The sequence below is a fragment of the Anomalospiza imberbis genome, chromosome 23 (assembly GCF_031753505.1).
Source record: "Anomalospiza imberbis isolate Cuckoo-Finch-1a 21T00152 chromosome 23, ASM3175350v1, whole genome shotgun sequence".
NCBI classification, from domain to species: Eukaryota; Metazoa; Chordata; class Aves; order Passeriformes; family Viduidae; genus Anomalospiza; species Anomalospiza imberbis.
Window position 1 is genome coordinate 4390355 of NC_089703.1, and position 9274 is coordinate 4399628.

Here is a 9274-nt window from a genome sequence, read left to right on the forward strand (position 1 = left end):
GGCATGAGGGGAAAGACTGCAGCACCCGGAAAGCAGCTGGGATTTCCCTGACCTGCAATCCCAGGCCAGGGGACTGCGTGCTGTGCCGATGGGAGCTGGGTCCTGGATTTATTTATTTATTATTGAGGCATGCTTGCAATAATTCAACAAGCACCCCCTGGACTGGGAGCAGTGTCAGAGCTCAGTCTCTCCGGAGCAGGGCTGTGACTGAGGGACAATTTACTGCCTTGTCCTTGGCAGCTCCGGTCATCTCTAAGTCACCAAACCCTTGACTTCCTCATGGAAGGACGAAAAGCTTTTTTCCAAAGGAAAAACCCTCTCTGCTGAACCTCCCACTGCTCCTGTTCGCTGGCAGCTCTCCCAAACCCCCTGAAACACCTGAGCAGAACACCTGCAATAACTTCACAGGCTCATAATGCTCTGGGTGACATTAAGGCTATTTTCCAGGTTCCTGCTACTTGAGACACTGCAGTAGAAGGGTCAAAAACTTTTCAAATTCATTAGGCCTCAAAATAGCTGCCTCGTTAAGCACCGTGGAGACGGCCGATAACGGGAGGCGAAGCAGAGCGCCCCGGAGATTGGATGTGCACACCAGGCTGATAAATGGCTTCTCTGTGGCTGTTCCAGAGCTGGCAAGGGGAAAAATGCCATCCCACGGATGAACAGGTCTGGAGTTTAGTACGACAACTCTTGGAGCTGCCTTGGCTGCAATGAAACATCTCTCTGCCTTTGGCTTGAGGCAGCAATGTGACCTTCGGGAGAGGGGCTGCAGGAAAGCAGCCAGAGGCCAGGAGGGATCTGCCTGGGATGCAGAACCTCTCCATCCTTCCACCCGAGGTGCATCCTCAGGTGCATTAAAGCAGCACCTGCCCTGGTGCCTTTGCCTTGGGCAGCCGTGATCTCTGCACAAGGGCTGTACCTGCATTCGTCCCGTAGGTTTAAATAATCCTACATGTCAATCTGACCTCTGCAGCACGTGGGGAGGAGCAGCACCTCGTGTCCTGCATCCTCAACGGGTTGCCACTGAACTCAGATTGGTCAGCACTGGCTGCAGATCTGGGGCATGCAGTACACCAGGGCACTGAACTGCTGTCCCCTTCCTGATGGATCAGAGGGAGGATGAAGACAGACAGTTTTCTCTGACCAGGGTAATAGAGTCAGCAATTCCACTTGGATAAGCACATGGATTTTATGTCGTCCCTGCACAGCACCGAACAAAATGCGCCGGTGGCAGAAGACGCACAGCGCTCTCTGCGGAACAGTATTCCCTACATGGCAGCTTGCTGCTTAAGAAGAAAGCACTCGAACACTTTGGAAAATAGGAAGATCCCAAAGCTGAATTTTAGAGTGCTCATCTTGCAGCTCCCAAGTTCATTACCAGCAGCAGCGATTCTGGGTGGCACGGGTCCAAGCAGTGCCTAGCACGCACATCACTTGGAGTGGACCCACAGTCCCAGAGTAGTTGGAGATGTTACTCACGTCCTAAAAATCCAGCATCTGTAAGAATTTTTAATGTTGGTGCTTTTTCCATTTTCTTTTTAACCCCAAGACTGGCACCTGTGGCAAGCACATTTCTCTCTCTTTCAGGATTTTTCATAAAGGTACACAGAGAGAAATGAAAGAGAAAACAATTTCTGTTTCTAGTCCTTGTTTTTCTCTTGTGGAATGTGTTTGGAAAATTGTTTACCTAGAGTGATCGTTTAGTTAAATCATAGTAAATTGTTTGGGCCTGATAGCCAATCGGATCCACCTGCATCTGGACTCTGGAGAACAGGGTCACAAATTATTAGTAGTTAGATATGATAGTTAGAGAAAGTAGCATGTAGTTTTTAGGATCCTCTTTTATGTAGTATATTAATGTATTATAGCATAATTATAATAAAGAAATCATTCAACCTTCTGAACTAGAGTTAGACATCATCATTCTTCCCATTGAGTTCACCAGCATCTACAACAGGCACCAGCTTCATTCTCAGACTCACCCTGTCCTTGCGAGGCAGCTGAGGCCTGAGGTCCCATTGTCCCTCACAAGCCTGAGTCTCTTCCTTGGGCTCTGCCAGCAAGATTTTCCCCACTCATCCTCATTTCACAACACCAAGGTGTTTTCTGGTTTTTGGAAAGCAGAAACTGAGATAAACACCCCCACCTATGCACGTCCTTCTTGTGCTGCTTCTCCTGCTGCTCCCGCTGCTCAGGGGTTTGGGCATCTCCTTTGGAGACTGCTTGGAAAAAGAAACCCCTTTTAATGAAAAGCCTGGGGGAAAAGGTGATGTTCTGGGTGATGCACACGGGAGAGCTGCCTGGCTCTTGCAGGGAATAGGCTCCCCAGGCAGTCAGTGGGAGCGACCAGGGACAAAGCCTGCCCTCCTGGAGTGGGTGCAGTGGGCAGGTGGGGAGGAGTGAGTGGGAAGCCAGGGAGACTTTGGGGTTCTTCTCACAACTGCACGGAGTCCTGCCTGGCTGAAGGCTGGCAAAGGGCATCTGCGAGTGCTCAGATTGGAGCCACCGGGCTTTCGATCCAGTTTTCCCTAATTTTGCACAGCCCACGCTCCCGCTGTCTGTGGCCATCCCTCCCACCTCTCCCCAGCATCCTTCCCCATGGTGCTGCACGACCTCCCAGCAGCGCTGGCGTCCTTGTCGGGGGGGAAGTGTTAGTCTCCTCTCTGCCCTTGCCTCTGCTGAAATTCAGGTGAAAGCTGATTTTGGCAGGCAGCAGGGCTGCAGGGCACACTCTGGCTCGGCTGCCCTGTCCTGCCCTGCCTCTCCTCAGAGCCGTGGGTCATCAGCCCGAGCAGGCACAGCCAAAAACACAGCTCAGGAGCTCAGCCCAAACCTGCTCTGGTTCACCATGCGAGAGCTATGATACCTGCAAATTCGGGCTGAGCTTCCCCAAATCTATTTGCTTGATCAGATTTATGTAGCAATTCCAGGACGAGGTGAATAATGAAAATGACTCATGAATATTTCATTCTTATAAATCACATAATTCATATCTATTCACAAATATTTGCTTTGCCTTATAAACTGGATGAATAATTTACAGAAATATGGAGCAACTATTTTAAAGGAAATATGAAATCCATTGACTACATTAATCAACAAATATTATTCAACTTTTACAGGTTCAGCTTGCTGACAGGCACATTCCCTGTTTATGAGAGGAGCTGGAACAGCAGATGACATTTCCCATATTAAAATACGTGGAGATGGAGCTCAGTTATCCCCATGTGAGGGTATTTCCATGCTTACCTGCTCAGTCTTGGCCATGACAGTCAGTGCAGGAGCCCCAGATTTGTGTTAGCAGAGGGCCAGTTTGAGGGGAGAGAGGTGTAGGAGGGTAAAACAAATGCTTATTGATCCCACTTTTTCTTGGCTGGCAGCTCTGACAATAAGTAGTAAATAAACTGTTAATTTTTCTAATTTTTGCGGTAATTCCCTCAATTATTGAGCTCTTTTAAAAAAATCATCTGCTTAAACAGAGTTTTAAGTGACGGCATTAATCCACCTGTATTTGGATGATAAAGTGATTAATCTGACTCATTTAAATACTGTGATAGTTTGGTGATGAATGTCCTGACGGCAAAAAGGGCTCGATGGCCAGGCAGGCATGGGGGATGCATGGGGACCCGCACAGCCCCCATACCAAAAAGGTCACCTTGACCACTCCAAATCCATCATCAAACAGCTCCATGGCAGTGGCTCATGGTGTTCCCATTCTCCTTCCCCTCGGAAGGCAGGACCTGAGGGTACGAGGACATTGTCACCGCATGTTTCAGGCACCAAAGCATCTGAGGGATGCCAACGCCTGTGAACTTGCAAGGAAAATCATGGAGAAACCTGGCAGAGGGAGGGCAAAGGCCCCTCTGCCCCCTGAAGGTGCCACTCACTGCTCCATAGGAGTCTAAGTGCCTGAGACACTTGGTGGCCATCCCGGTGTGGGAAAACCAGGCTTTCACATGGGAAACTAGGAAGAGCAGAGAAAGAGTCTGGTCTGCTGCTTTCTCCTGTCCTTTGCAGTGCAGTGTCAGGGTGAGGAGGGATGGGGCAGCTTTGTGATGCCTAAATTAGGCAGCTCCTGAGGGCCCGCCAGGCTGAGCTAAGCAGAAATGGGGTGCAAATGTCTGTGTTTGAGCTGGGTCCCTGAGGATAGGGGCCAAGGCCAACATGGGTCCTTGAATTTCATGCTGGTTTCTGCACCCCAGAGCAAGTAAAACTCAACATCCTTTTTAGTATTCCTACCACTGGCAACCTGTCTTCCAAACTATCCATCTGTAACATTTGTAGGGCTATTAAGAGGGAAATACAATTTCATAGTCACAGATAAGAGATTAGACAGATCAATTCCTCCCTGCCACATGGGCTGGGAGAGAAAGCTCAATTCCAAATTGCAGTGGAGGTTTTTGTTCTCCTGGTTTATTGAGCTGTGGGTCCTGCCACCAACTTTCCTGGTTGTTTCCTCATTAAGAGCAACACGTTCACGACTGATAAGACAGCCAGACGTGCAGTCAGGAGGGACCTGGCTGTGGGGAATCCTCTGGGATAAAGGAGGCTGAGCGCGCCTCAGCCTCAATCCATCTCCCGCTTTGAGGCAGCTGTGGCAGCGTGCCTTCTTCCCTTGCCCCCTTTCCCATCTCCGGGGTTTGAGCTGGGAATGATTCCCCCGGGAGGGCTGTGGCTGCCCAACGGGGCTGTTTTGACACGGGGAGCACGCGGTGTGCTGGCACGGAGCGCGTGGTGCGCCGCAGCGGGGAGCCGAGGGGACTGTTACTGTACAACATGTCACACTGTGCTAGGCTGCGAGACGAGAGGCTGTCAAAATATTTAGCGGCAGAGAAACTGAAACCTCTCCATCCGAGGATGGGGAATTCCACACAAACAGCTCTCAAAAAAACCTCCTATGTTTGTGGAAAGGGCTGGCAGAGGCGGGCAGAGCCTGGCGTGACCCACAGCCAGCCAGGGACGGTTGCTCTCCAAGGTGCTCGTTTGGATATAGATACCAGCAGTGGCTTTGGGGCAGAGCAGCTTATGCACAGCTCTTTGGAGGGTGATGGGCTTGGCCAGTTGGTTCTGTGGCCCCAGCAGCCCTGGAAAACCTCTGGCTGCTCCCAGCACCGTTGGCAAAGAGCGCTGCCGAGAGCTCCTGCAGCAGTCAGGGGAGTGGGAGATGTGGGTGCAAGGGGACAAAGCAGATCCAGTCCAGAAAGGCTGGGAAAAGGACAGGGACACTGCTAAGAGAGCTGTAGCATGGTGAAAGGGCACTAGTCTCCGAGGATCTGAGTCATCCCAAGGCACTGTGTGCTCCTCACACCTGCACACATCAGCTCTGTGCCGGAGAACCCTGAATTATTTATAGCTTGTTATCATCCCCCAGGTATTATTTGTGTAACCATTAGTTTCTGTAAAGTGTATGAAAGAAGCTGTAAAACATCAAGCATCTCCTCACTTCACCTGGGAGCTGATTATTTTCTTGCCTGATTTACCAAGCTTCAGCTCAACAACTTTAACCCTTTGTGACAGAGGCATGCAAGCACTTCAGCATCTTGTCAGCCCTCAGCTGCTCCCCTAAGCAGAGCCTGGATCTTCGTCTCCATGCACAGGGCAGGGTGGGACCCACTGCTACCAGTGCTGTCAATGAGGGAAGAGCTGGAAACTCCCGTGGTGGAAGAGTTTATCCAAGCAGGAGCAGCTTTTGACTGAAAAGCTGTGGCTCATCTCTGCATAAATAAGTTTTTTTTAAATAATGATTTATTCAACACTATAATGAATTCAGTGCCTTTTAAATGTGACAGTGGATAAAATACATCGGCCTTCTGCAGGCGTAAATGTCATCTGGAAAGATCAGGCTTTCTTTTCCCTCCCCTGTGCTCGTGGGCAGTCCTTTAATTCACTGCTCCTTTTCCAGGTGCTCAGAGCAGAGCAGGACTGGTGTGGGCGTGGGGCACAGCATCTCCACATCCCTTCATCCCTGAATCCTTGCTGTCTCACATCCCCACGCCCCACAGTGTCCCTGTTCAAGCCCAACAAAGGGGAATCCGAGGAGAAAGGACTCGGGGAGGGAAAGGCAGACCCCACAAAGCTCAGGGAGCTGCCAGGGAGGTGAAGGCCTTGTTGGGGTTTTCAGAAGATGGCAACGTGTTTCTCTTCATGTCCAAGACAGCAAAAGCAAACAGAATTACACCTCAGTGTACATAGAGAGCCAACTAAAAAATAAAACAGAAATGGCAAAGCTGACTAGCAAATAGCCCTGAAATTCACTTAGTACCGACGTGACAAGGGGCTTGGACAAGGCTTGAGAAATAACTCTATAAAGAGAGCACTTTAGAAACCAAATAAACTGTTCCAGAGACACAAAACAATTACCCCAAGTAAGCTCATATTGATTTCAGGCACCAAGCCAAAGTAATAGCACACAGGCCCTCATGCCAGCAGTGCCCACTTGGTACCCAGCAGCTTCTCGACCACGTTCTGTGGGAGAGAGCAGCCTAAAACCTGGGGAGAAGACAGGTGACAGCAGCAGGAGACTGGGCCAAAAGGGAAATCACAGGAGAAAGCAAAGAGATGCAGAAAATACAGAGAAAACTGTAGAAGCAGCAGAATAAACATGACCAGGCACTGCCCAGTGATGCTGATAACGTGGAAAGGAGTCCCCACCTCTGACACCCTTCAAAAATGATATTTTGGGGTGTTATTTCAAATGCAGGCACCATTCCCACAGAGGTTTGTACATTTTCCTCCTCAAACTTTTTTCTTCTCCTCTTGATGCTAGGGGTTGATGTAGGCATTTTTGCAAGGGTGATTTTTCTGCCATCCCTGGTGGTTCTCCTTCTGTCACCATCATTTCCCACGTTGATCCCCTCCTTGCTCTGCAAGGGGCTCTGCGCTCTACTTACCCACTGGAAATTGCTGAAAAACTGCTGGAAATAGAAAGCTCATCAAGAACTGTGGGGAAAAAAACCCCACATTTTCTCTAAAATAATTTAACTGGTTGGATTAATAGCCATTGACCATCCCAGAACTGCAGGGCAGAGTCTGGCCATCCCCACCCACCACCCAGCTGGCCAGAAAGCTGCTCCCTCAGTCACAGCTCCACAAAGCAGCCTTGGAGAATTGAGGAGCCTTAGGAAATGCACACCAAAGGCACAGAACCCATGGGAAAAGTTCTTCAGTCTTCATGCAAGTGGGCTTGGGAGAGGGTAGCAAAGAGGGGAACAGCACATTGGGCAATGCTGCTGGCACTGCAGACCTGGCTGAAAACAAAAATAGCATAAAGCCTCAATTTGCAGCTTTTAGTGCCAATGGAGAGGCATGAAAAGTGGGATGTTCACAGGCATCTCAGCTGTTCCCCACCGTGGCAGGGAGGGGATGCCCTTGGCACACTGGGCATCGCTCCCCGGGAAGAGCATCCGCACCGCCGGCCGCCCGCTGAGCAGCTGCCCTGCCAAAAGCAGCAGCTGGTACACGGTGAAAAACAAGAAAAAAAAAAAAAACAACCCACATTAAAATGTTTTTCTTTCAGATTATTGAAGCAACTGTAGCAAAAACTTCACATTTAATATGCGTGACCTGCTCTGTGCTCTCCACTAGAATAAATTGGTGGAACATCCTGCACAGCCAAAGCATCAGGGGGTGGGGCCAGCTGTAAATGCCAGGGGAAAGAACTCCAAGTAAAGTCAGCACATAAAACACGGACCAACATTCTCATCTTGGCCAACAGACTTTAGACGGCAAATCTGATCACGGAGGACAGAATATCTGGGAGTTGCTGTGGTCCAAGCCAGATCCATCAGGGAAGGGGGAAGTGTGGGGAGCACTCCCAGGAACACAGGTGAAGGCAGGAGCCTTGATCCGCTGTTCCATTAAAAATCTGCTGCCAAACATCGTGTTTTCCAGAGCTCCCATTTAAAGGTGTGCTGTAGCTTGCAGCTTCCTAATTACCTTGGATGTTCTGCATAAATTTTTTTTTTTTTTAATTTCAGATGGGAAAAGACCATAAACTTGCTAATTAATTACTTTTTAGCCCCGGCACATCAGCTGAAGCACACACTTCACACAGAGCATCTCCTCTCCACAGCACTCCACAGGAAACCTCCTCCGTGCCGAGTGCTCCTGTAAGTGACTGTGTCTGCAGGGATTTCACCAAAAACCCTGGGAAATGAAGGAAGGACAGAACAAGGAGCCTCGTAACCCTATTGGTAACCCCATTTTTGGCTTTGGCAGCAGCTGCCCACCAAATGCACTGCTGTGCCCAGCTGTGGAGGAGGCTGCTCAGAGCAGGGACAGTGGCAGGGGACATCAGCTGGTGATGGATGGACTTCGTGTTTCAAAAGCCTGTGAGCTGCCCAAGAGGAGAAGTTTAGTGAATCTAAAGCAGCCAGAAGCAAACCCAGGGTAAAAATAATAAACTCGAAAAGCAAAAAGACAGAGGAAGGAGCCAGCAGTGAGGGAAGGATTGCCCGCTCCCAAACCTGCCAGCCAGGGCTTGTCCCTGAAGGTTCCAGATGCCTCAGTAGGTTTTGACACTCAGCTCTTCTCTGTCTGTTGTTCCTAAGCTCCCTGTCATCTCCTTTCTCCCTGAGAACCTCCAGCTTGGGTTTTCCTGATCCCACCATGGTCCATGTCCTTAGTTAAAGGCCAGGCAGGATGATGAATCGAGGGGGAATTTGAGGGAACACTCAAACTACCTGTGCAGGTGAGAGAGTGGCTGCTTGTCACACTGAGCTGGACATTTTCTTTCATTTGCTTTTTGGAATCACTCATATTTTCAACAACTTGAAAAGCAAACAGGAAAATGCAAACAATAGGATTTTGAAATTATCACAAAACAGAAAAGGTTTAATTTCCTTTAATTCCTAATGAATGGACTTTAATGAGAGGTGGGAGCTCCATGGCCAGAGCAGGGGTAACAGGAGACACATCTGGACCAGTGATGAGAAGGGAACCTGAGCCCAGTCCTGTGTGGGACTGCCTGACAGTTGCTATCCCCATCTCACCCCAGATCTGTGACACCTGGATTGGGATGGCAGAGCAGGGCTGGGGACAGCTCAGGGCTGTGAGTGCAGCACCTGCCAGGGAGCCCCTGGACCACAGCTGATCCCTTCTGGCACCCCCAGCCCTGCCCCACGTGCTGCCAGAGCCCTGTAAGCTGTTTATGCCCCTCATCAATCATTTTTTCATACATTTGGAAGATTAGAGCTCCTTATACACTACCTCCAGTCCAGCTTGTCACGGGAAAACTCTGGGGAGAAATTCACAGAGATGTATTAAAGCCATCCAA

At 49.7% G+C, this 9274-nt stretch overlaps 1 long non-coding RNA gene across 1 annotated transcript; it reads left to right on the forward strand.

Moving 5' to 3' along the window:
- Positions 1 to 2674: 2674 nt before the first annotated feature.
- LOC137461896 (uncharacterized) lies at positions 2675 to 3358 on the forward strand. Its single transcript, XR_010993528.1, has 2 exons — positions 2675 to 2936; positions 3123 to 3358. It is a non-coding gene; the product is annotated as an uncharacterized lncRNA (long non-coding RNA).
- The last annotated feature ends 5916 nt before the right edge of the window (positions 3359 to 9274 follow it).